The 24,422-nt window shown below is 34.4% G+C and overlaps 1 protein-coding gene and 1 non-coding gene across 2 annotated transcripts in view; one reads left to right on the forward strand and one right to left on the reverse strand.

The window, feature by feature from the left end:
- Window positions 1-24,422, reverse strand: part of DGKK (diacylglycerol kinase kappa) — a 147,638-nt gene that overhangs the window by 46,873 nt on the left and 76,343 nt on the right. The window lies entirely within an intron of this gene.
- Window positions 7,257-7,363, forward strand: LOC116662328. The gene has a single exon (XR_004318364.1). It is a non-coding gene; the product is annotated as a U6 spliceosomal RNA (small nuclear RNA).

Genomic DNA, 24,422 nt, shown 5'->3' on the forward strand with positions numbered 1-24,422 from the left:
AACCACAAGAAGAAAACTGGAAAAAAAAAACACTTGGAGACTAAACAGCATTATTCTAAACAACCAATGGGCCAACAAAGAAATCAAAGAAGAAATCAAAATATACCTTGAGACAAAAGAAAATGGAAACATAACTGTCCAAAATCTATAGGATACAGCAAAAGTAGTCCTAAGAGGGAAGTTCATACTGATGCAGGCCTACCTCAAGAAACAAAAATCTCAAATAAAGAATCTAAATGTACATTAAAGGAACTACAGAAAGAAGACTAAGCAAAGCTCAAAGTTAGTAGAAGGAACAAGATAATAAATCATAGAGGAAATAAGTGAAATAGAGACTAAAAAGATACAAAAGATCAATGAAAATAAGAGGTGGTTCTTTGAAAAGATGAACAAAATCAACAAAACTTTAGCAAGGCTCATCAAGACAAAAAAGAGTGCCCAAAGAAATAGAATGAGAAATGAAAGAGGAAAAATTACAACTGACACCACAGAAATGCAAAATATCTCGAGAGAATACTATGAACAATTATATGTCAACAAATTAAACAACCTAGAAGAAATGGAAAAATTTCTATACTATATGATCTTCCAATACTGAATCATGAAGAAATAGAAAATATGAATAGATTGATTACTAGTAATGAAATTGAATCAGCAATAAAAAAACTCCCCCCAAACAAAAGTCAAGGTACAGATGGCCTCACAAGTGAATTCTACCTAATATTTAAAGAATAGTTAATGCCTATAATTTTCAAATTATTCTCCCCAAATTAAGGCAATGGAATACTTCCAAACTTATTCTAAAAGGCCATCATTACCCTGATACCAAAACCAGACAAAAATGCTACAAAAAAGAAAATTACAGGCCAGTATCTTTGATAAATATAGATGTAAAAATCCTCAACAAAATATTAAGAAACAAAATTCAACAATACATTAAAAGAATCATACACTATGATCAAGTGGGATTCATGCTAGGGATGCAAGAATAGTATAACATCCATAAACCAATCAGTGTGATACACCAAATTAACAAAAGGAAAGATAAAAATCACATGATCATCTCAATAGATGCAGGAAAAAGCATTTGACAAAATTCAGTATCAGTTTATGATTAAAAAGAAAAACCTCTCAACAAAGTGGGTATTGTGGGAACATACCTCAACATAATAAAAAGCCATATATGACAGACCCATAGCTACATCATACTCAATGGTGAAAAGCTGAAAGCTTTTTTTAAGATTAGAATGAGACAAAGATGACCACTCTTGCTATGCTTATTCAACATAGTATTGGAAGTCCTAACCACAGCAATGAGGCACAAAAAAGAAATAAAAAGCATAAAAATCAGAAAGGAAGAAGTAAAACAATCACTATTTTCAGATGACAGAATACTATATATAGAAAACATCAAAGACTCCACCCCAAATCTACTGGAGCTAATGAATGAATTCAGAAATTTATAGATACAAAATTAATATACAGAAACCTATTATATTTCTATACACTAATGGTCAACTGCCAGAAAGAGAAATGAAGAAAACAATCTCATTTATAATTACATTAAAAATAATAAAATACCTAGGAATAAATTTAACCAAGGAAGTAAAAGACCTGTAGTCTCAAAACAGTAAGACATTGATTAAAGAAATTGAAGATGACACATTCAAAAATGGGAAAATATACCATGGTCATGGATTGAAAAAGTCAATATTGTTAAAATGTTCGTACTACCCAAAGCAATCAACAGATTCAATGCAATCCCTCTCAAAATACCAATGGCGTTTTCCACAGAACTAGAAAAAAAAAATAGAATTTTTAAAATGAAAACACAAAAGACTCCTAACAGCCAAAGCAAGCTTGAGAAAGAAGAACAAAACTAGAGGTGTCTCACTCATATACTTGAAACTATACCACAAAGCTACAGAATTCAAAACAGTATGGTACTGGCACAAAAACAAGACACAGAGATTAATGGAACAGATCAAGAGAGTCCAGAAATAAATTCACACTCATATGTTCAATTAATCTATGACAAAGGACACAAGAATATATGATGGGAATAAGACAGTCTCTTCAATAAGACTGGACATCTACATGCAAAAGAACAAAACTGGACCACTTTCTTGCATATATACAAAAATAAACTAAAAATGAATTAGAGACTTAAATGTAAGACCCAAAACCATAAAACTAGAAGAAAACATAAGTAGTAAGCTCTTTGACATATTTTTTGTGTATGTCTCCTCAGGCAAGGGCAACAAAAACAAAAATAAATAAAAGGGACTACATAAAACAAAGGCTTTTGAAAAGTGAAGGAAAACACCAACCAAAAAAAAAGACAACCTACTGAATGGGTGAAGATATTTGCAAATGATATATCCAATAAAGGGTTGATATGGAAAATATATAAATAACTCATACAACTCAATATTTTAAAAAAACTTGGTTAAAAAATGGGCAGAGGACCTGAATAGACATTTTGCAATAAAGACATACAGATGGCCAACAGGCACAGGGAAAGGTGCACAACATCATTAATCACCAGGGAAATACAAATAAAAACCACAATGAGATATCACTTCACACTTGTCAGATGACTGCTGTCAAAAAGACAAGAAACAGGAAGTGTTGGCAAGGACATGGAGAAAAGGGACCACTTGTGCACTGTTGGTGGGAATGTAAATTGGTGCACCCACTATGGAAAACATTATGAGAGTTCCTCAAAAAACTAAAAACAGAACTACCATATAATCCAGCAATTCCACTTCTTGATATTTATCCAAAGAAAATGAAAACACTAATTTGAAAAGATACATGTATTTACAATAGCCAAGGTATGGATGGATTCTGTGTCTATCCATAGATGAATGGATAAAGAAGATGTAATACACACACACACACACACACACACACACACACACACACACACACACACACACACACAATGGAATATCACTCAGCCATTAAAAAGGAATGAGATCTTGCCATTCGTGACAATGTGAATGGACTTAGAGGGTATTATGTTGGGTGAAATAAGTCAGACAGACAAAAACAAATCCTGTATTATTTCACTTACATGTGGAATCTGAAAGACAAAACAAACGAACAAACAAAACAAAACAGAAACAGACTCATACAAACTGGTGGTTGACAGAGTGGAAGAGGTTGAGGGGAATGAGTGAAATAGGGGAAGGAACTTAAGAGGTACAAACTTCTAGCTGTAAAATCACAGGAATGTAATGTACACATAGGGAATATAGTCAATAATATTGTAACAGTTTTTTATGATTAATAGATGGTAACTGCTCTTATAACAGTGATCATCTCATAATGTATAAAAATATCTAATCACTATGTTGCACACATGCAAAATTATGTTATATTAATTTCATGTGCGCAAAATAGTGATTAGGTATTTTTATACTACCTACTCTCTTGGCAACTTTCAAATATGCAATATCGCATTATTAACTATAGTTACCACACTGTACATTACATTCCCAGGACATTTTATAGCTGGAAGTTTCTACCTTTTGACTCCATTCGCCCATTTTGTCCACCACACTCCCCACATCTGACAACCAACAATCTATTGTCTATATCTAGGAGCTTGATTGTGGTTTTATAGATTCCACATATAAGTGAGATAATACAGTATTTGCCTTTTCTGACTTATTTCACTTAGCATAACATCCTCAAGGTCCATCCATGTTGCCAAAAAGGCAAGATTTAATTCTTCTTTATGGCCAAATAATATTTCATTGTTTATGTATACCACATCTTCTTTATCTATTCATCTGTCAGTGGAAACTTACACTGTTTCCATAGCTTGCCTATTACAAACAATGTTGTAGCAAACATGGAGGTATATATATCTTTCTGAGTTAAAGTGTCTTCGTTTTCTTTGGATACATACCCATAAGTGAAATTTCTGGATCATATGGTAGTTCAGTTTTTAATTTTTTGAGGAATCATCATACTGTTTCTCACAGTGGTTGCACCAATTTACATTCTTACCAACAGTACACAAAGGTTCCCTTTTCTCCACATACTTGCCAACACTTGTTAATTCTTTCTTTTAATAATAACCTTTCTGACAGGTATGAGGTGATATCTCATTGGCTTTGATTTACATTTCCCTGATGATTAGTGCTGTGAAGCACCTTTTCATTTACTTGTTAGCCATCTGTATGTCTTCATGGGAAAAAAATGTATTCAGATACTCTACCCATTTTTTAATTGGATCATTTAGTGTTTTTTTGCTATTGAATTATATGAATTCTTTATTCTAAATATTAACCCCTTATCAGAGATATGATTTGCAAATATTTTCTCCCAAGTAGTAGGTTGTCTTTTCATTTTCTTAATAGTCTTTTTTTTTTTCTGTGCAGAAGCTTTTCATTTAATGTAGTCCCACTTATTTATTTTTGCTTTTGTTCCCTTTGCTTTTGGGGCCAAATTTAAAAAAAAAATCATTACCAAGACCGATGTCAATTAGTTTATTGCCCATGTTTTCTTCTAGTAGTTTTATGGTATTAGGTCTTACATTCAAATATTTAATATATTTTGAGTTAATTTTTGTGTATGGTGTAAGATAGTGGTATGATTTCATTCTTTTGCATGTGGTTGTACAGTTTACCCAGCACCATTAATTGAAGACACTGTCCTTTTCCCAGTGTATGTTTTTAACCCCTTTGCCTTCAATAAACTGACCATATATGCATAGGTTTCTTTCTGAGCTCTCTATTCTATTCCATTTACCTATGTGTCTGTTTTTATACCAATACTATACTGTGTTGATTACTATGGCTTTGAAATAGTTTGAAATCAAGAAGCATGATGCCTCCAGTTTAGTTCTACTTTCTCAAGACTGCTTTAGTATTCAGGGGCTTTTATAGTATCATATAAATTTTTGGATCATTTGTTCTCTTTCTGTGAAAAATGTCCTTGGAATTTTGATAGGGATTGCACTGAATCAATAGATTGCTTTGTGTACAATGTCCATTTTAGCAATATTCTCCAATCCATGAGCATGAAATATTTTTCCATTTATTTGTGTCTTCAGTTTCTTTCATCAATGTCTTATTGTACAGGTTTTCACTCCTTTGGTTATATTTATCCCTAGGTATTTTATTCTTTTTGATGCGATTATAAATGGGATTGTTTTCTTAATTTGACATTCTGATAATTTCCTATTAGTGTCTAGAAATGCAACAGACTTTTGTATGTTGATTTTGAATCCTACAACTTTACTGAATTTTTAAATTAATGCTAACAGTTTTTTTGGTAGAGTCCTTATGGTTTTCTATATATAATACAATGTCATCAACAGCCAGGAGTGGTCAAATTGGCAGAGAAGGAAGAACCTGAGCTCACCTCCTCAAACAGACACACCAAAATTACAACTATTTACACATCTGGTCTTAATGAGAAAGACCAGAAGGCTAGCATGAAAGTTTTACAATCAAAGGTATAAAGAAGAAACCACAATGAGTTGGGTTGGGCAGTGGAGATGCAGTATAGTCAGGACCCATACCCCTGTATGAGCGACCCACAAATGGGAGGATAATGTAGACTTTCTCCCCAAGGAATGAGGGGTCCAAGATTGGGCTCCTAAGACTGGGAGGCCTGCACTGGGAAAATAAGACCCCAGAAAGTTTGGCTTTGAAGGCCAAGAGAGATTAATTTCAGGAGAGCCATAGGAATGTGACAAAAAGAGACTCTACTCTTAAAGGGTGCACAAAAATTGGAAAGGAACCTGGGTCAGACTCACCCGATGATCTGAAAGTCTCCCAGAGAGGGGCAACTGGAGCTCATGTTTGGGACATAGACACTGGCAGCACCCATTCTGGGGAGCTCGTTCTATCGCACAGACACAGGTGCTGGCAAGGGCCATTTTGGAATCCTCCCTCTAGCTTAGTAGCATAGGGACCCAGCCCCAACTGCCAGCCACTTAGCACCAGTACTGAGATGCTTCAGACCAAGTAGCTAGCTGGGCATGGACACAGCCCCACCCAAAAACATTAAGACGTCCCTCCTGAGCCAACAGCCACTCTGTGACCCAGCCCTTAAATCAGAGGACCCAGGACCTGGCCCCACACACCAGTGCACTGGACCTAACCACAGGACTCCCAAGGGTCCTCACAGCCAGTCCTAGGGACCTGGCTCCACCCACCAGTGGACTGGCACCAACTCCAAGAACACCAGGGCCCTGCATCCAGAGACCCCAGAACTGGCTCTGCAAATCAGTGGCCAGCACTAGCTCCAGGACAAGCTTTATCCACAAGTGGGCACACACCAGCCTAAGAACACCCTGGGCCCTGGGCCCGCCCAAAAGAAGGTCAACACACCAACTCCATGACCCCCTGGATCTACCCAACAGTGAACTGGCACTAGCCCCAGAACTCCTTGGGCCTTAGTCCTGCCTACCAGCAGACCAACACCAGCACTAAGACAACTTGGACCCACACAGACAGTCATTGTGGGATCCAGTCTCACTCATCAGCACACTGACACCAGCTGTGGGATACCCCAGATGCTGCAGCCAGTTATGTCAGGAATCAACCCTGCCCACCAGCAAGTTAGCAAGGACCACTTACCCCACAACCAACCACCACAGAATCCGGCTCAGACAACCAGTGGGCCAGCACTAGCCCTGGCACTCACTGAGGGCTCAATAGCCAACCACCTCATGACTTGGCCCCATCCACTTGGAGCTGACATCCCCCACACAAGGTGAGGCCTGGAAACCAACCAGACAAGGGGCCAACCAGCCTACCAGACTGCCCACAGTAGTCAGCCCACCACAACAGTAGGACCTATGTAGCCCATAGAGGGGATATCCCTAAGACAATACAGCTCTGGTGACTAGAGCACCAGAGCAGAGTGCACTGTTGGGACACATAGGTAGTCTCCTACAAAAGGCCACTTCTCCAGGGTCATGAAATATAACCAACCTATCAAGCCACAGAAACAAAAACAGCAAATTAGGCAAAATGAGGTGATAGAGGAACATATTCGAAATGAAGGAACAAGATAAAATCCAGGAAAAATAACTAAGTGAAGTGGAGGTAAGCAACCTACCCAAAAAAGTGTTCAAGGTAGTAATCACAAAGAAGTTCTAGGAACTCAGGAAAGGATTGGATGAACAGAATGAGAAGTTAGATGTATTTAGCAAAGAGTTACAGAACATAGAGAAGAACCAAATAAACATGAAGAAGAATACAGTAACTGAAATAAAAAAAACACTAGAAGTGCTTGCTTCAGCAGCGCATATACTAAAATTGGAATGATACAGAGAAGATTAGCAAGGCCCCTGCACGAGGATGACACGCAAATTCGTGAAGTGTTCCATATTTTTTCTCTACACAAACAGTACAGGCCAGAAGGGAGTGGCAAGATATATTCAAAGTCCTGAATGAAAAAAAGATGCAGCCTAGGATACTTTATCCAGCAAGGCTATCCTTCAGGATAGAAGGAAACAAAGAATTTCACAGACAAGAAAAAACTACAAGAGTTTAGAAACACTAAACCCATGCTAAAAGAAACATTGAAAGGTCTAATCTAAATAGAAAAGCAGCAGGATGCTACAGAAATGAGAAACTCACAACTGGAAAGGTGATAACTCATGAACTACAAATAAACATGAAATTGTAAAAGAAGACATCTAAATCATTGGGAGAGGGAGGCAGGAATATACAGAATGTATTTTTTCTTTCTTTTTAAAATTTTTTGTTCTCAGTAGTATGAGTTTGAGATCATGTTACTATCAGCTTAATAAAAACAGTTATAGTAATGGGCTAATAGACTGAACAAAAAAGGGTAACCACAAGCCAAAAACTTACAAGGGAGTCACAAAAACTAAATAAAATCCGTGATAATACAAAGGAAAATTACCAAACCACAAAAGGAAGAAGAAAGGAACAAAGAGGAAATAACAAGTCAACTGCAAAGGTAAGTTCAAAATGGCAATAAACAGACATCTATCATTAATTACTGTAAATGTTAATGGACTAAATGCTCCAGTCAAAAGACACAGAGTGGCAGACTGGATAATAAAGCAAGAACCTTCAATATGCTGCATACAAGAGACCCACTTTAGGGAGAAAGACACATATAGGTTGAGAGTGAAAGGATGGAAAAGGATATTCCATGCAAATGGAAAAACCAAAAAAGCAGGTGTTGTAGTACTGATTTCAGACAAAATAGACTTTAAAACAAAGGCCATAAAGAAAGATAAAGAAGGACATTTTATAACGATTAAAGGAGTGATACAAGATGAGGATATTACACTCTTTAATATATATGCACCCAATATAGGAGCACCTAAGTACATAAAACAATTACTAACAGAGATAAAGGGGGATATTGATGGGAATACAATCATAGTTGGAGATTTTAACACCACATTAACATCACTAGACACATCTTCCAGACAGAAAATAAATAAGGCAACAGAGAAATTAAATAATACAATAGAAAAATTAGATTTGGTGGATATTTTCAGAGAATTACACCCCCCAAAAAAGGATATACATTCTTTTCAAGTGCACATGGAACATTTTCCAGGATTGATCATGTACTTGGGCACAAAAGAAACCTCAACAATTTTAAGAAGATAGAAATTATCTCAAGCATCTTTACTGACCACAATGCCATGAAACTAGAAATCAACAACAGAGAAACAAAGGAGAACAAAAGGAAAGCATGGAGATTAAACAATATGCTATTAAAAAAACAATGGGTCAATGAGGAAATCAAAGCTGAAATTAAAAAATACCTTGAGACAAATGAAAATGAAAGCACAACCACACAAAATTTATGGGACACAGCAAAGGCAGTGCTAAGAGGGAAGTTTATAGCGATACAGGCCTTCCTCAAAAAAGAACAATCTCAAATAAGCAATTTAACCCACCAGCTGAAAGAACTAGAAAAAGAAGAACAAAAAACCCCAAAAGGCAGCAGAAGGAAGGAAATAATAAAGATCAGAGAGGAATTAAATACAATAGAGATTAACAAGACCATAGAAAAAATCAATCAAACCAAAAGCTGTTTTTTTGAAAAAGTAAATAAAATTGACAAACCTTTGGCCAAACTCACAAAGAAGAAAAAAGAGAGAGCACAAATTAGCAAAATAAGAAAGGATAATGGAGAAATTACAACAAGTAAAATAGAAGTACAGAATATCATAAGAGAATGTTATGAAAAACTATATGGAATCAAACTGGATAACCTAGAGGAGATGGACAAGTTTCTGGAAACACTGTCCACCAAGACTGAATCAAGAAGAAACTGACCACTTGAACAAACAGATCACTAGAAATGAAATCGTAATAGCAATAAAAAAAACTTCCCTACAAATAAAAGTCCAGGAACGGATGGCTTCACTACGGAATTCTACCAAACATACAAAGAAGAACTCATACCAGTCCTTCTCAATTGAAAAGGAGGGAATACTCCCAAACTTGTTCTATGAAGCCACCATCACCCTGATACCAAAACCAGGCAAAGACACTACCAAAAAAGAGAATTATAGGCCAACATGACTGATGAACATAGATGCCAAAATCCTCACCAAAATATAAGCAAATAGAATCCAACAACACATAAAAAAGATTATACATCATGACCAAGTGGGGTTCATCCCAGGGGCACAAGGCTGGTTCAACATATGCAAATCAATCAATGTAATACATCGCATCAACAAGAGAAAGGAGAAAAACCACATGATCATCTCAATAAATGCAGAAGAAGCATTTGATAAAATTCAACACCCATTTATGATAAAAACTCTCACCAAAGTGGGTATAGAGGAAACATATCTCAACATAATAAAAGCTATATATGGCAAACCTACAGCCAGCATAGTACTCAACAGTGAAAAACTCAAAAGCTTCCCACTAAAATCTGGGACAAGACAAGGATGCCCACTATCACCACTCCTATTCAACATAGTCTTGGAAGTCCTAGCCACAGCAATCAGGCAAGAGAGAGAAATAAAAAGGGATCCAAATTGGAAAAGAAGAGGTAAAAGTGTCACCATATGCCGATGACATGTTACTATATATAGAAAACCCTAAAAGGTCCACACAAAAACTACTAGAGCTGATCAAAGAATTCAGCAAGGTAGCAGGTTACAAGATTAACATTCAAAAATCATTTGCAGTTTCTTTACACTAATGATGAATCAACAGAAAAAGTAAAGAAACAATCCCCTTTAAAATAGCACCCAAAGTAATAAAATATCTAGGAATAAATCTAACCAAGGAGGTGAAAGAATTATACACAGAAAACTATAAACCATTGATGAAGGAAATTAAAGAAGACTTTAAAAAATGGAAAGATATCCCATGCTCCTGGATTGGAAGAATCAATATTATTAAAATGGTAATACTGCCCAAGGCAATCTACAGGTTTAATGCAATCCCTATCAAATTACCAAGGACATATTTCACAGAACTAGAACAAATCATAATAAAACTTATATGGAACCATCAAAGACCTAGAATTTCCAAAGCATTACTGAAGAGAAAGAAACAAGCTGGAGGAATAACTCTCCCAGACTTCAGACAATACTATACAGCTACAGTCATCAAGACAGCATGGTATTGGTACAAAAACAGACATATAGACCAATGGAACAGAATAGAGAGCTGAGAAATGAACCCACAAACTTTTGGTCAACTAATCTTCGACAAAGGAGGCAAGAATATACAATGGAATAAAGACAGTCTCTTCAGAAAATGGTGTTGGGAAAACTGGACAGCAGCATGTAAAGCAGTGAAGCTAGAACACTCCCTTACACCATACACAAAAATAAACTCAAAATGGACCAAAGACTTAAACATAAGAGAAGACACAATAAACCTCCTAGAAGAAAATATAGGCAAAACATTGCCTCACATACATCTCAAAAATGTTCTCCTAGAGAACTCTACCCAAGGAATAGAAGTAAAAGCAAGAATAAACAAATGGGACCTAATGAAACTTAGAAGCTTCTGTACAGCAAAGGAAACCATAAGTAAAACAAAAAGACAACCTACGGAATGGGAGAAAATTTTTGAAAATGAAACCGACAAAGGTTTGATCTCCAGAATATATAAGTAGATCATACGACTTACTAAGAAAAAACCAAACAACCCAATCCAAAAGTGGGCAGAAGACCTAAACAAGCAATTCTCCAATGAAGACATACAAATGATCAATAGGCACATGAAAAAATGCTCAACATCATTAATTATCAGAGAAATGCAAATCAAAACTACAATGAAGTATCACCTAACAACAGTCAGAATGTTCATCATTCAAAAATCCACAAACGATAAATGCTGGAGAGGCTGTGGAGAAAGGGGAACCCTCCTACACTGCTGGTGGGAATGCAGTTTGGTGCAGCCACTGTGGAAAACAGTGTGGAGATTCCTCAAAAGACTAGGAATAGACTTAACTGTATGACCCAGGAATCCCGCTCCTGAGCATATATCCAGAAGGAACCCTTCTTCAGGATGACACCTGCACCCCAATGTTCATAGCAGCACTATTTACAATAGCCAAGATATGGAGACAGCCTAAATGTCCATCAACAGATGACTGGATAAAGAAATGGTGATATATTTATACAATGGAATACTACTCAGCCATAAAAACCGACAACATAATGCCATTTGCAGCAACATGGATGCTCCTGGAGAATGTCATTCTAAGTGAAGTAAGCCAGAAAGAGAAAGAAAAATACCATATGAGATCGCTCATATGTGGACTCAAACAAACAAACAAACAAACAAACAAACAACACAAACAAAGCATAAATACAAAACAGAAACAGACTCATAGACATAGAATACAAACTGGTGGTTGCCAAGGGGGCAGAGGGTGGGAAGGGATAGACTGGGACTTCAAAACTGTAGAATGGGTAAACAAGATTATACTGTATAGCACAGGGAAATATATACAAGATCTAATGGTAGCTCACAGAGAAAAAAATGTGACAATGAATATATATATGTTAATGTATAACTGAAAAATTGTGCTGTATACTGGAATTTGATACAACATTGTGAAATGATTATAAATCAATAAAAAGTGTTTAAAAAATACACTAGAAGGAATCAGTAGTCTATTAAGTGGTACACAGGAATGGATCAGGAAGCTGGAAGACAGAGTAGTAAAAATTACTGAAGCTGTCAAGAAAAAAGGAAAAAGAATAAAAAGAAATGAGGATAGTTTAGTAAATATCTAAACAACATTAAGTGTAGTAATATTTGCATCATAGAGGTCTCAGAAGGAAAAAAGAGAGAGAAAGGGGCAGAGAACATATTTGAAGACATAATAGCTGAAAACTTTCCTAACCTGGGAAAGGAAAGAAACATCTAAGTCCAGGATTCACAAAGAGTCCCAAACAAGATCAATTCAAAGAGGGCCACACTAAGACACATTTTATTAAAATGGAAAAATTAAAGATAAGAGGAAATATTAAAAGCAGCAAGGGAAAAGCAACAAGTTATATACAAGGGAACTCCCGTAAGGCTATCAGCTGATTTTTTAGCAGAAACTCTGCAGTCCAGAAGGAAGTGGTACAATATGTTTAAAGTAATGAGAAGGGGAAACCTACAACAAAGGATATTTCACCTTGCCAGGCTCTCATTCAGATTTGATGGAGAGATCAAAAGGGTTACAGACAAGCAAAAACTAAAGAGTTAAGCATCACCAAACTAATTTTACATGAAATGTTGAAGGGACTTTTGTAAGCAGAAAAGAAAAGACCACAACTAGAGATATGAAAATCACAAAAGAAAAAAAATATCTTTGGTAAAGGCAAATATATAGTAAAGCTAGTAAATCAACAATGTATAAAGCTAGTAGGAAGATTAAGAGACAAAAGTAGAAAAAATCATCTATAATCTGCAATAAGCAGGTAAGGGCTACACAAAACAAAAAGATGTATAATATGATTTCAAAAACAGCAAACTTGAAGTGGGGATGCAGGGTTGTTAAAATGCATTTGAGCTTAAGAGATCAGAAACTCTACATTTAAACCTCATGGTATCCTCAAACCAAAAATCTAAAATAGATGAATATACAAAAAAGAGAAAGGAATCCAAATATAGCACTAAGGATACTTCAGATCACAAAGGAAACTAGCAAAAAATAGAAGGAATAAAAATAACTACAAAAAACAACTCTAAAACAATTAACAAAATAGTTCTAAGTACATACCTATCAACAATCACTTTATATGTAAATGGACTAAGTGTTACAGTCAGAATACGTAGAGCTGAAAGGATACAAAAACAAGGTCCATATATATTCTGCTTATAAGAAACTCATTTTAGATCTAAAGACACACACAGAGTGAAAGTGAGAGGAGGGAAAAGGATATTCAATGCAAATGGTAATTAAAAGAAAGCCAGGGTAGCAATACTTATATCAGACAAAATACAGTTTACAACAAAGACTGTATCAAGAGACAAAGAAGGACATTACACAATTATATAGGGATCAATCCAAGAAGATATAACAATTGAAATATACACACACCCAGCATAGGAGCAAATAAATACATAAAGGAAATATTAACAGAAATAAAGGCAGAAATTTATAGTAACACAATAATAGGAAGGGAGACTAACAACCCAGTTACATCAATGGACAGATCATTCAGATAGAAAATCAATAAGGAAACACTGTCCTTAACACATAAGATGAAATGGACTTAATTGTTATGTATAGAAAACTCTATTCAATACCAGCAGAATATAAATTATTTTCAAGTGTACATGTAAAGTTCTCTGGACTAGATCCCTTACTAGGCTGCAAAAGAAGTCTCACTAAATTTAAGAAAATTGAAATTATATCAAATATCTTTTCTGACCACAATGTATGAGACTAGAAACCAATTAAAAGAAAAAACTGAAATACAGAAACAAGTGGAAGCTAAACATTTGGCTACTAAACGATGAGTGGATCACTGAAGAAATAAAAGAGAAAATTAAAAAATACCTGGAGAAAAATGAAAATGAAAACATAATGATCCAAAATCTATGGGATTCAGCAAAAGAAGTTCTGAGGGGAGGTTTATAGTGATACAAGGCTACCCCAGGGAACAAGAAAAATCTCATATAAGCAACTTAACCTTACATCTAAAGGAACTAGAAAAAGAGAACAAACACAATCCAAAGTTTGTAGAAGGAAATAAATGAAAAAGATCAAAGAATATATAAATGAAATAGAGACTGAAAAATGGAAAAGATCAATGAAGCAAAGATCTGGTTCTTTGAAAAGGTAAAATTGATAAACTTTAGCCAGACTCATCAAGAAAAAAAGGGAGAGAGCCCAAATAGATAAACTCAGATATGAAATAGGAGAATTTACAACTGGTACCACAGAAATATCAAGAATCATAAGAGATTCCTATGAACAATTATATGACAATAAAATGGACAATGTAGAAGAAAGGGACAAATTCCTAGAACTGTGTCATCTCCCAAGATTGAACCCAGAAGAAACAGAATATATGAACAGACCAATTACTAGTAATGAAGTTAAACCAGTAATAAAAGAACTCTCAAGAAAAAAAAGGCCAGGACCAGATGGCTTCACAAGTGAATTCTATCAAACATTTAGAGAAGAGTTAACACTCATTTCTTAAACTATTCCAAAAAAATTGAAGAAGAGGGAACACTCCCAAATTCATTCTACAAGGCCACCATTACCCTGATACCAAAACCAGACAAAAACACTACAAAAAAAGAAAATCACAGGCCAATATCTTTGATGAATGTAGATGTAAAAATCCTCAACAAAATATGAGCCAACTGAATCTGACAATATATAAAAAGGATCATACACCATGATAAAGTTGGATTCATTCCAGGGTCGCAAGGATGGTTCAACATATGCAAATCAATGTGATACAGCACATTAACAAAAAGAAAGACAAAAATCACGTGATCATTTCAATAGATGCATAAAAAGCATTTGACAAAATTCAACAGAAGAATTCTCATCAAAGTAGGTATAGAGGGAGCATATCTCAATATAATAAAGGCCATTACAATAAACCACAGTGAACGTAAAACTCAATGGAGAAAAGCTAAAAGCCTTCCCATTAAATTCAGAAATAAGACAAAGATGCCTACTCTCACCACTTCTATTTAGCATATACTAAATCCTGGCAACAGTAATGAGACAAAAAAAAAAAAAAAAGGAAGAAAAGGTATCCATATTGGAAAGGAAGGTAAAAATGTTACTATCTGCAGATGACATGATACTCTATATAAAGAATACAAAAGTTGCCACACAAAACCTACTAGAACTAATAAATGATTTCAGCAAGGTACCAGGATATAAGATTAAATACAGAAATCTGTTGTATTTCCAGACACTAATAATGAAACAGCAGAAAGATAAAGTAAAAATAAATCTCATTTAAAGTTACATCAAAAATACATACAGGAATAGAGTTAAGCAAGGAGGTGAAAGACCTATAGTCTGAAAACTATAACATTTTGATAAAGGAAATTGAATATGCTTCAAAGAAATGGAAAGATATTACTTGCTCTTGGAATAGATGAACTAATATTGTCAAAATGGCCATAATACCCAAAACTATCTACTGATTTAATGCAATCTCTATCAAAATATCTATGACATTTTTCACAGAACTAGAACAAATAATCCTAAAACATATATAGAACCATAAAAGACCCAGAATTGCCAAAAAATTCTGAGAAAAAAGAACAAAGCTGGAGGTATAACCCTTCCAGTCTTCAGACTATATTATAAGGCTATAGTAATCAAAACAGTGATATTGAGCTCCATACAAAAACTACTAGAGCTGATAAAAGAATTTGGCAAGGCAGCAGGACACAAAATTAACATACAGAAATCAGTTGCATTTATTTACACTAAAAATGAAATATCAGAAAAAGAAATTAAAGAAACAATCTCTTTTAAAATCGCATCCAAAAAAATAACTCAGGAAGAAATCTGACCAAGGAGGTGAAAGACTTGTACATGGAGAACTACAAAACACTGGTTAAGAAAATTCAAGATGACTTAAAGAAATGGAAAGATATCCCATGCTCTTGGGTTGGAAGAATCAATATTGTTAAAATGGCCATACTACCCAAAGCAGTCTACAGATTGAATGTGATCTCTATCAAATTACCCGGGACATTTTTCATAGAACCAGAACAAATAATCCTGAAATTTATATAGAATCACAGAAGACCCAGAATTGCCAAAGCAATACTGAAGAAAAAGAATGAAGCTGGAGGAATACCCTCCCAGACTTCAGACAATATTACAGAGCTACAGTAATCAAAATAATGTGGTGTTGGCACAAAAACAGACATACGGACCAATGGAACAGAATAGAGAGCCCAGATAAAACCCCAGAGACTTATGATCAGTTAATCTTTGACAAAGGGGGCAAGAATATACAATGGAGAAAAGACAGTCTCTTGGGCAAGTCATGTTGGGAAAACTGGACAGCAGCATGTAAATCAATGAAGTTAGGACATTCCCTCACATGATACACAAAAATAAACTCAAAATGGCTTAAAGACGCAAATATAAGAGAAGACACTATAAACCTCCTAGAAGAAAATATAGGCAAACATTATCTGACATAAATCCTAGCAATGTTCTCCTAGGGCAGTCTACCTAGGCAGTAGAAACAAAAGCAAAAATAAACAAATGGGACCTAATTAAACTTGTAAGCTTTTGCACACAAAGGAAACTATAAGCAAAACAAAATGACAACCTACAGAATGGGAGGAAATATTTGGAAATAATGTGAGTGACAAGGTTTAAATTCCCGAATATATAAACAGTTCATACAACTTAATAACAAAAACTAAACAATCCAATCAAAAAATGGGCAGAAGACCTAAACAATCAATTCTCCAATGAAGACATACAAATGGTCAATAAGCACATGAAAAAATGCTCAATATCACTAAGTATCAGAGAAATGCAAATCAAAACTACAACGAGGTATCACCTCACACCAATCAGAATGGCCATCATTAAAAAGTCTACAAATGATAAATGCTGGAGAGGATGTGGAGAAACGGAACCCTCCTACACTGTTGGTGGGAATGTAGTTTGGTGTAGCCATTATGGAAAACAGTGTGGAGATTCCTGAAAAGACTAAAAATTGACGTATCATATAATACAGCAACCCCACTCCTGGGCATATATCCAGGGGAAACTCTAATTTGAAAAGATATATGCACCTCAGTGTTCATAGCAGCACTATTTACAATAGCCAAGATAGGGAAACAACCTAAATGTCCATCGACAGATGACTGGATAAGGAAGTTGTGATATATTTATACAATTGAATACTACTCAGTCATAAAAAGAATACAATAATGCCATTTGTAGCAACATGGATGGAACTGGAGATCATCATTTTAAGTGAAGTAAGCCAGAAAGAGAAAGAAAAATACCATATAACATCACTCATATGTGGAATCTAAAAAAAGAAAAAAGAAAATACTAATGAACTTATCTACAAAACAGAAACAGACTCACAGATACAATAAACAAACTTACAGTTACCAGGGGGAAAGGAGGTGGGAAGAGATAAATTGGGAGATTGAGATTTGAAAATATTAGCTACTATATACAAAATAGATAAACAACAAATTTCTTCTATGTAGCACAGGGAACTATAGTCAATATCTTGTTAGTAACCTATAATGAAAAAGAATATATGTATGTATATATATGATGGAAACATTATGCTCTATACCAGAAATTGACACATTGTAAAGTGACTATACTTCAATTAAAAAAAAAAAAACAATGGTATTGGCACAAAAATAGACACATAGATCAATGGAACAGAATAGAGAGCCCAGAAATAACCCCACACAGTTATGGTCAATTAATCTATAACAAAGGAGGCAAGAATAAACTATGGAGAAAAGAGTTTCTCTTCAACAAGTGGTGCTGGGAAAACTGCGTAGCTACATGTAAAACAATGAAATTAGAATATTCCCTCAAACCATATACAAAAATAAACTCAAAATGGTTTAAAGACCTAAATGTAAGATCTGACACCATATAACTCCTAGATGAGAAAATAGGCAAAATATTCTTTGACCTAAATCATAGAAATATTTTCTTAGATCCGTCTCCCAAGGTAAAATAAACACTAGGAAAAATAAACAAATGGGACATAATCAAACTTAAAAGCTTTTGCACAGCAAAGGAAATAGTCAACAAAATGAAAAGACAACCTACGGAATGGGAGAAAATATTGGCAAATGTAGGACTGATAAGGGATTAATATCCAACATGTACAAACAGCCCATATAACTCAATATCAAAAACACAAACAACCCAATCAAAAAAAATGGGGAGAAGACCTGAATACACATTTTACCAAAGAAGACATACAGATGGCCAATAGGCATATGAAAAGATTCTCATCATTGCTAATCATCACAGAAATGCAGATCAAAACCACAGTAAGGTATCTCTTCACACCAGTCAAAATGGCTATCATCAAGAGGTCTACAAATTATAGATGCTGAAGAGGATGTAGAGAAAAGGGAACCCTCCTACAGTGTTGGTGGGGATGTAAATGGGTACAGTCATTATGGAAAACAATATGGAGTTTCCTTAAAAAACTAAAACTAGAACTACCATTTGATCCAGCAATTCTACTTCTGGGTATATATCTGGAAAAAGCAAAAACTCTCAATTTGAGAAGATACATGAACCCCAAAGTTCATAGCAGCACTATTTACAATAGCCAAGACATGGAAGCAACCCATGTGCCCACCAACAGATGATTGGCTTAAGAAGGTGTGATATATATGCACAATGGAATATCACTCAGCCATAAAAAAGAATGAAATCTTGCCATTTGCAGCTACATGGACAGACCTAGAGAATATTATGTCTAGTGAAAGAAGTCAGAAAGAGAAATACCATATGATATTACTTTTGTGTGGAATCTAAAAATAATACACATGAATCTATATACAAAACAGAAGCAGACTCACAGACGGAAAACTTATGGTTATTAAAGGGGAGAGGAAGTAGGGGAGGAACAAATTAAGAGTATAGGTTTAACAGATACAAACTACTATATTTAAGGTAGATAAGCAACAAGAATTTATTGTATAGCACAGGGGATTATATTCCATATCTTGGATATTATTATAATAACCTATAATGGAATATAACCTGCAAAAAAGTCAAATAATCCTTCTGAAATTAATGTAATATTGTAAATCAACTATACTTAAATTTAAAAAGGCAACAAAACAAAAGAAATGCTATAAAATGCATTGATGACAATGTGAAGAAATTGAAACTCTTAGAATGGAATACTATTCAGCCATAAAAATGAGTAAAGTACTACATTCATTCTTATAACAAGGCTGAACCTTGAAAACATTAAGTTAAATGAAAGCCGCAGTCACAAAAGGCCACTACTGTATTATTTCATTTATATGAATTGTCCAGAATAGGCAAATCCTGAGACAAAATGTAGATTAGTGGTTGCCAGAGCTTGGAAGGAGGGGTCTTGGGAAGTGATTGCCAATGGATACGTGGTTTCTTTTTGGGGTGATGATAATGTTTTAAAATTGATTGTGGTGATGATTGAACAAAACTGTGATATACTAAAAACAACTGAATGTACACTTTAAATGGGTGAATTATGTGGCATGTGAATTATGTCTCAATAAAGTTGTTAAATATTTTTTTAAATCCTCAATAAAATATTAGCAAACTCAATTCAACAATGCATTATTAAAAGGATCCTACACCATGATCAAGTTGTATTTATCCCAGGGATGTAAGGATGATTCAATATCTACAAATCAATCAATGTGACACACCACATTAACAAATTGAGACCTTCACTTGGAAAACTATAAGACACTGATGAAGGAAACTGAAGATAACACAGATAGAAAGATCTACCATGGGTTGGAAGAATTAATATAGTTAAAATGACCATAATACACAAGGCAATCTACAGATTCAGTGCAATCCTTATCAAAATGCCAAAGTCATTTTTTGCAGACTAAAATAAATAATTCTAAAATTTGTGGAAACACAAAGACCCAAAATAGCCACAACAATCTTGAAAAAGAACAGAGCTGGAGGTATCACCCTCCATGATTTCAAACTGTACTGCAAAGCTACAGTAATTAAAACAGATTGGTACTGGTACAAAAACCATATATCAATGGAACAGAGCAGAGTGCCCAGAAATGAATGCACATTTTTTTTTGCAATTAATCTGTGACAAGGGAGACAACAATATACAATGGGGAAAAGACAGCCTCTTCAATAAATGGTATTGGGTAACCTTTGCAGGTACATGCAAAATAATCAAACTGGACTACTCTTTCACATCATGCAGAAAATAAATTCAAAATTGATCAAAGCCTTAGAATGTAAGACCTGAAACCACAAAACTTATAGACATAAACATAGGCTGTAAACTCTTTGATGTTGCTCTTAGTATTATTATTTTTTCGTATATGTCTGCTCAGGCAAAGGAATCAAAAGCAACAGTAAACAAATGGGACAACATGAAACCACAAAGCTTTTGCACTGTGAGGGATACTATCAACAAAATGAAAAGACCACCTACTGAATAGTAGAAAATATTTGCAAATGATATATCCAATAAGGGTTTGATACCCAAAATATACAGAGAACTCATACAAGTCAACACCATAAAAACAAAGACTCTGATTTAAAAATGGGCAAGAGACCTGAATAGACATTTTTCCAAAGAAAACATACAGATGGCCAACACCAACATGAAAATATGCTCAACATCACTAATCATCATGTAAATGCAAGTAAACACCACAGTGAAATATCGCCTAACATTTATCATTATGGCTTTTATCAAAAGGACAACACATAACAGGTGTTTGCGAGGATGTTGAGAAAAGGGAATCCCAGTGCACTGTAGGTGGGAATGTACATTGGTGCAGCTACTATGGAAAACACTATGAATATTCCTAAAAATATTAAAAATAGAACTCCCACATGATCCAGCCATTCCCCTCCTGGGTATTTATCTGAAGAAAACAAAAATGCTAATCCGAAAAGGCATATGTACCTCCAAGTTCACTGCAGCATTATTTACAATATCCCAGATATGAAAGCAATCTAAGTTGCCTATCCATAGATAAATAGATAAAGAACATGTGATATAGATATACAGTGGATTATTATTCAGCCATTAAAAAGAATGAAATCTTGCCATTTATGATATCATGGATGGACCTATGGGGTATTATGCTAAGTGAAATAAGTCAGACAGTAAAAGACAAATACTGTAATGATTGCACTTATATGGGGAACCTAAAAAGAAAACAAATGAACAAACATAACAAAACAGAAATGGAGTTATAGCTATTGGGAACAAACAGGTCGTTGCCAGAAAGAAGGGGTGATGGGTGGAGGAAAGAATTAGGTGAAGGAGATTAAGAAGTACAAACTTCTGGTTGCAAAAATAAATGAGTCATGGGTATGAAATGGTGTGGGGAATATAGTCACCAACTATGTCACATCTTTGTATAGCGACATATTGTAGCTATACTTATTGTGGTGATCATTTTGAAATATATAGAAATATTGAATCACTATGTAGTGTAACAGGAAATAACATAGTATTGTAGGTCATTATACTTCAAAAACAACAAACAAACAACCTCATAGAAAAAGAGATCAGATTTGTGGTTACCAGACGTGGGGGTGGGGGAATTGGATGAAGGCAGTCAAAAGGTACAAACTTCCAGTTATAAGATAAATAAGTACTAGGGATATAACATACACATGATAAATATAATTAACACTGCTGTATGTTATATCTGAATGTTGTTAAGAAGGTAAATCCTAAGTGTTCTCATTATGAGGAAAATAATCTTTTCTATTTCTGTAATTTTGTATCTATATGAGATGATGGATGCTCACTAAACTTATTTTGACAATTATGTCATGACGTATGTAAGTGTAATCATTATTCTGTACACCTTAATCTTATAAAGTGCTGTATGTCAATTATAATTGGAAACATATAAAACTTGAAGAAAAAATACATCATGTCATCTCCAAAAAGTTTTACTTCTTCCTTTTTGCTTTTGATGTTTTTTTATTTCTTTTTCTTGACTAATTTCTGTGGCTAGGACTTCCAATACTATGTTGAATAAAAGTAGTAAGAATGGACATCCTTTTCTTGCTCCTGATTTGGGAGGAAAAGTTTTCAGCTTTTCACCATTGGGTGTGATGATACCTGTGGACTTGTCATATATTGCCTTTATCATGTTGAGGTATATTTCCTCTATACTCATGTTATTGAGAGTTTTTATCATAAGTGAATGTTGAATTTTGTGAAATGCTTCCCTTTATTTCTTTAATATTGGTTGCAATTTCTCCTCTTTAAGTTCTGATTTTATTTGAATCTTTTCCCTTATTTTCTTGGTATGTCTAGCTAATAAGTTGTCAATTTTGTTTATTTTAGTTTCACTGATCTTTTCAATTTTCCCTTTAGTCTCTATTGCATTTATTTCAACTCTGATCTTTGTTATTTCCTTCCTTCTATTAACTTTGGGCTCCATATTTTCTTTTTTCTAGTCCTTGAGGTGTAAATTTAGGTTGTTTTGGAAATTTTCTTCTTTCTTGATGTGGGCATGTATTACTATGAACTTCCCTATAAGAACTGTTTTGTTGCATGCCATATGCTAGTATGTTGTTTTTCCATTTTCATTTGTCATTTCACTTTTTTATTTCATTGACCCCATTTGTTGTTCAGTAGCATATTGTTTAATCTCTGCATATTTGTTAATTTTCCAGTTTTCTTCCTATAATTGATTTGTAGTTTCATACTATTGTGGTCAGAAAAGATGATATGATTTCAATCTTTTAAAATTTATCAGGACTTGTTTGTGGCCTGACATATGACCTATCCTCGAGAATGTTCCATATGTGCTTGAGAAGAATTTGTATTCTGCTGCTTTTGGATGAAATGTTCTGTATATACCTGTTAAGTCCATATGATATAGCATGTCATTTAAAGCCAGTTTCCTTATTTATTTTTCCAGATGATCTACCTATGAATGAAAATTAAAGTCTCCTTCACTTAATATATTGCTGTCTATTTCATCTTTTAGGTCTGTTAGTATTTACTTTATAATTTAGGTGCTCCTATGATGCATGCATAAATATTTACAAATATTATATCCTTTTGTTGGATTGTCCCATTTTTGTCTCTTACTACATTCATTATTTTAAAGTCTGTTTTGTCTGATATAAGTGTAGCTGCCCTTGATTTCTTTTGGATTGAATATGCACAAAATATCTCCTTTCACTTTCAGTCTGTGTGTTTCCTTATATCTGAGGTGAGTCTCTTGTAGGCAGCATATAGATGGGTCTTGTTTTTCTATCCATTCAGCCACTCTATGGCTCTCGATTGGAGAATTTAGGCCACTTACATTTAAAACAATTATTAATAGGGATGCACTTATTTCCATTTTGTTAATCATTTGCTGGCTGTTTTGTATTTCCTCTGTTCCTTTCTTCTTCCCTTGCTCTCTTCCTTTGTGATCTGATAATTTTCTGTCATGGTATATACTTAGATTCCTTTCTCTTTATCTTTTGTGTATCAACATCAGGTTTGTGCTTTGTCATTACCATAAGGTTTACATATAATAGCTTATATTTATAGCAGCCTATTTTAAGTTGATAACCACTTAAGTTTGAATGTTTTCTAAAGCTCCACATTTTTACTCTCCCCATAAAAACTTTTTATGTTTTGATTTTACAATTTACCCATTTTTATTTTGTGTATCACTTAACAAATTATTGTAGTTATAGTTATTTTTACCACTTCTATCTTTTAACCTTTAAACTACTTTTTATAAGTGATTAATGTACTACCTTTACAACATTATATTATTCTGAATTTTACTATATATTTACATTTACCAATGAGCTTTATACTTTCCTATGTTTTCATGTTACTGCCCTTTCCTTTCAGCTTATAGAAGTCCCTTTAATATTTCTTGTAATGCCAGTCTAGTTGTGATGAACTCCTTTAGCTTTTGCTTGTCTGGAAGACTTTATTTCCTTTTTAATTCTGAAGGACAGCTTTGTCTGGTAGAGTATTCTTGGCTGGAAGTTTTTTTTCTTTCTGCACTTTGAATATATTGTGCCATTTTCTTATGGTCTGAAAAATTTGTGCTGAATAACTGCTGATAGTCTTATGGGTATTCCCTTGTATGTAACAAATTGTTTTTCTCTTGTTTGTTTTGTGATTCTCTTGTTGTCTTCAACTTTAGATATTTTAATTACAAGGTATCTTCATGTGGCTGTCTTTGGGTTCCTCTTATTTGGAACTCTCTGGGCTAACTGGATCTTGAATGTCTGTTTCC

Source organism: Camelus ferus, chromosome X (assembly GCF_009834535.1).
Source record: "Camelus ferus isolate YT-003-E chromosome X, BCGSAC_Cfer_1.0, whole genome shotgun sequence".
Lineage (NCBI taxonomy): Eukaryota > Metazoa > Chordata > Mammalia > Artiodactyla > Camelidae > Camelus > Camelus ferus.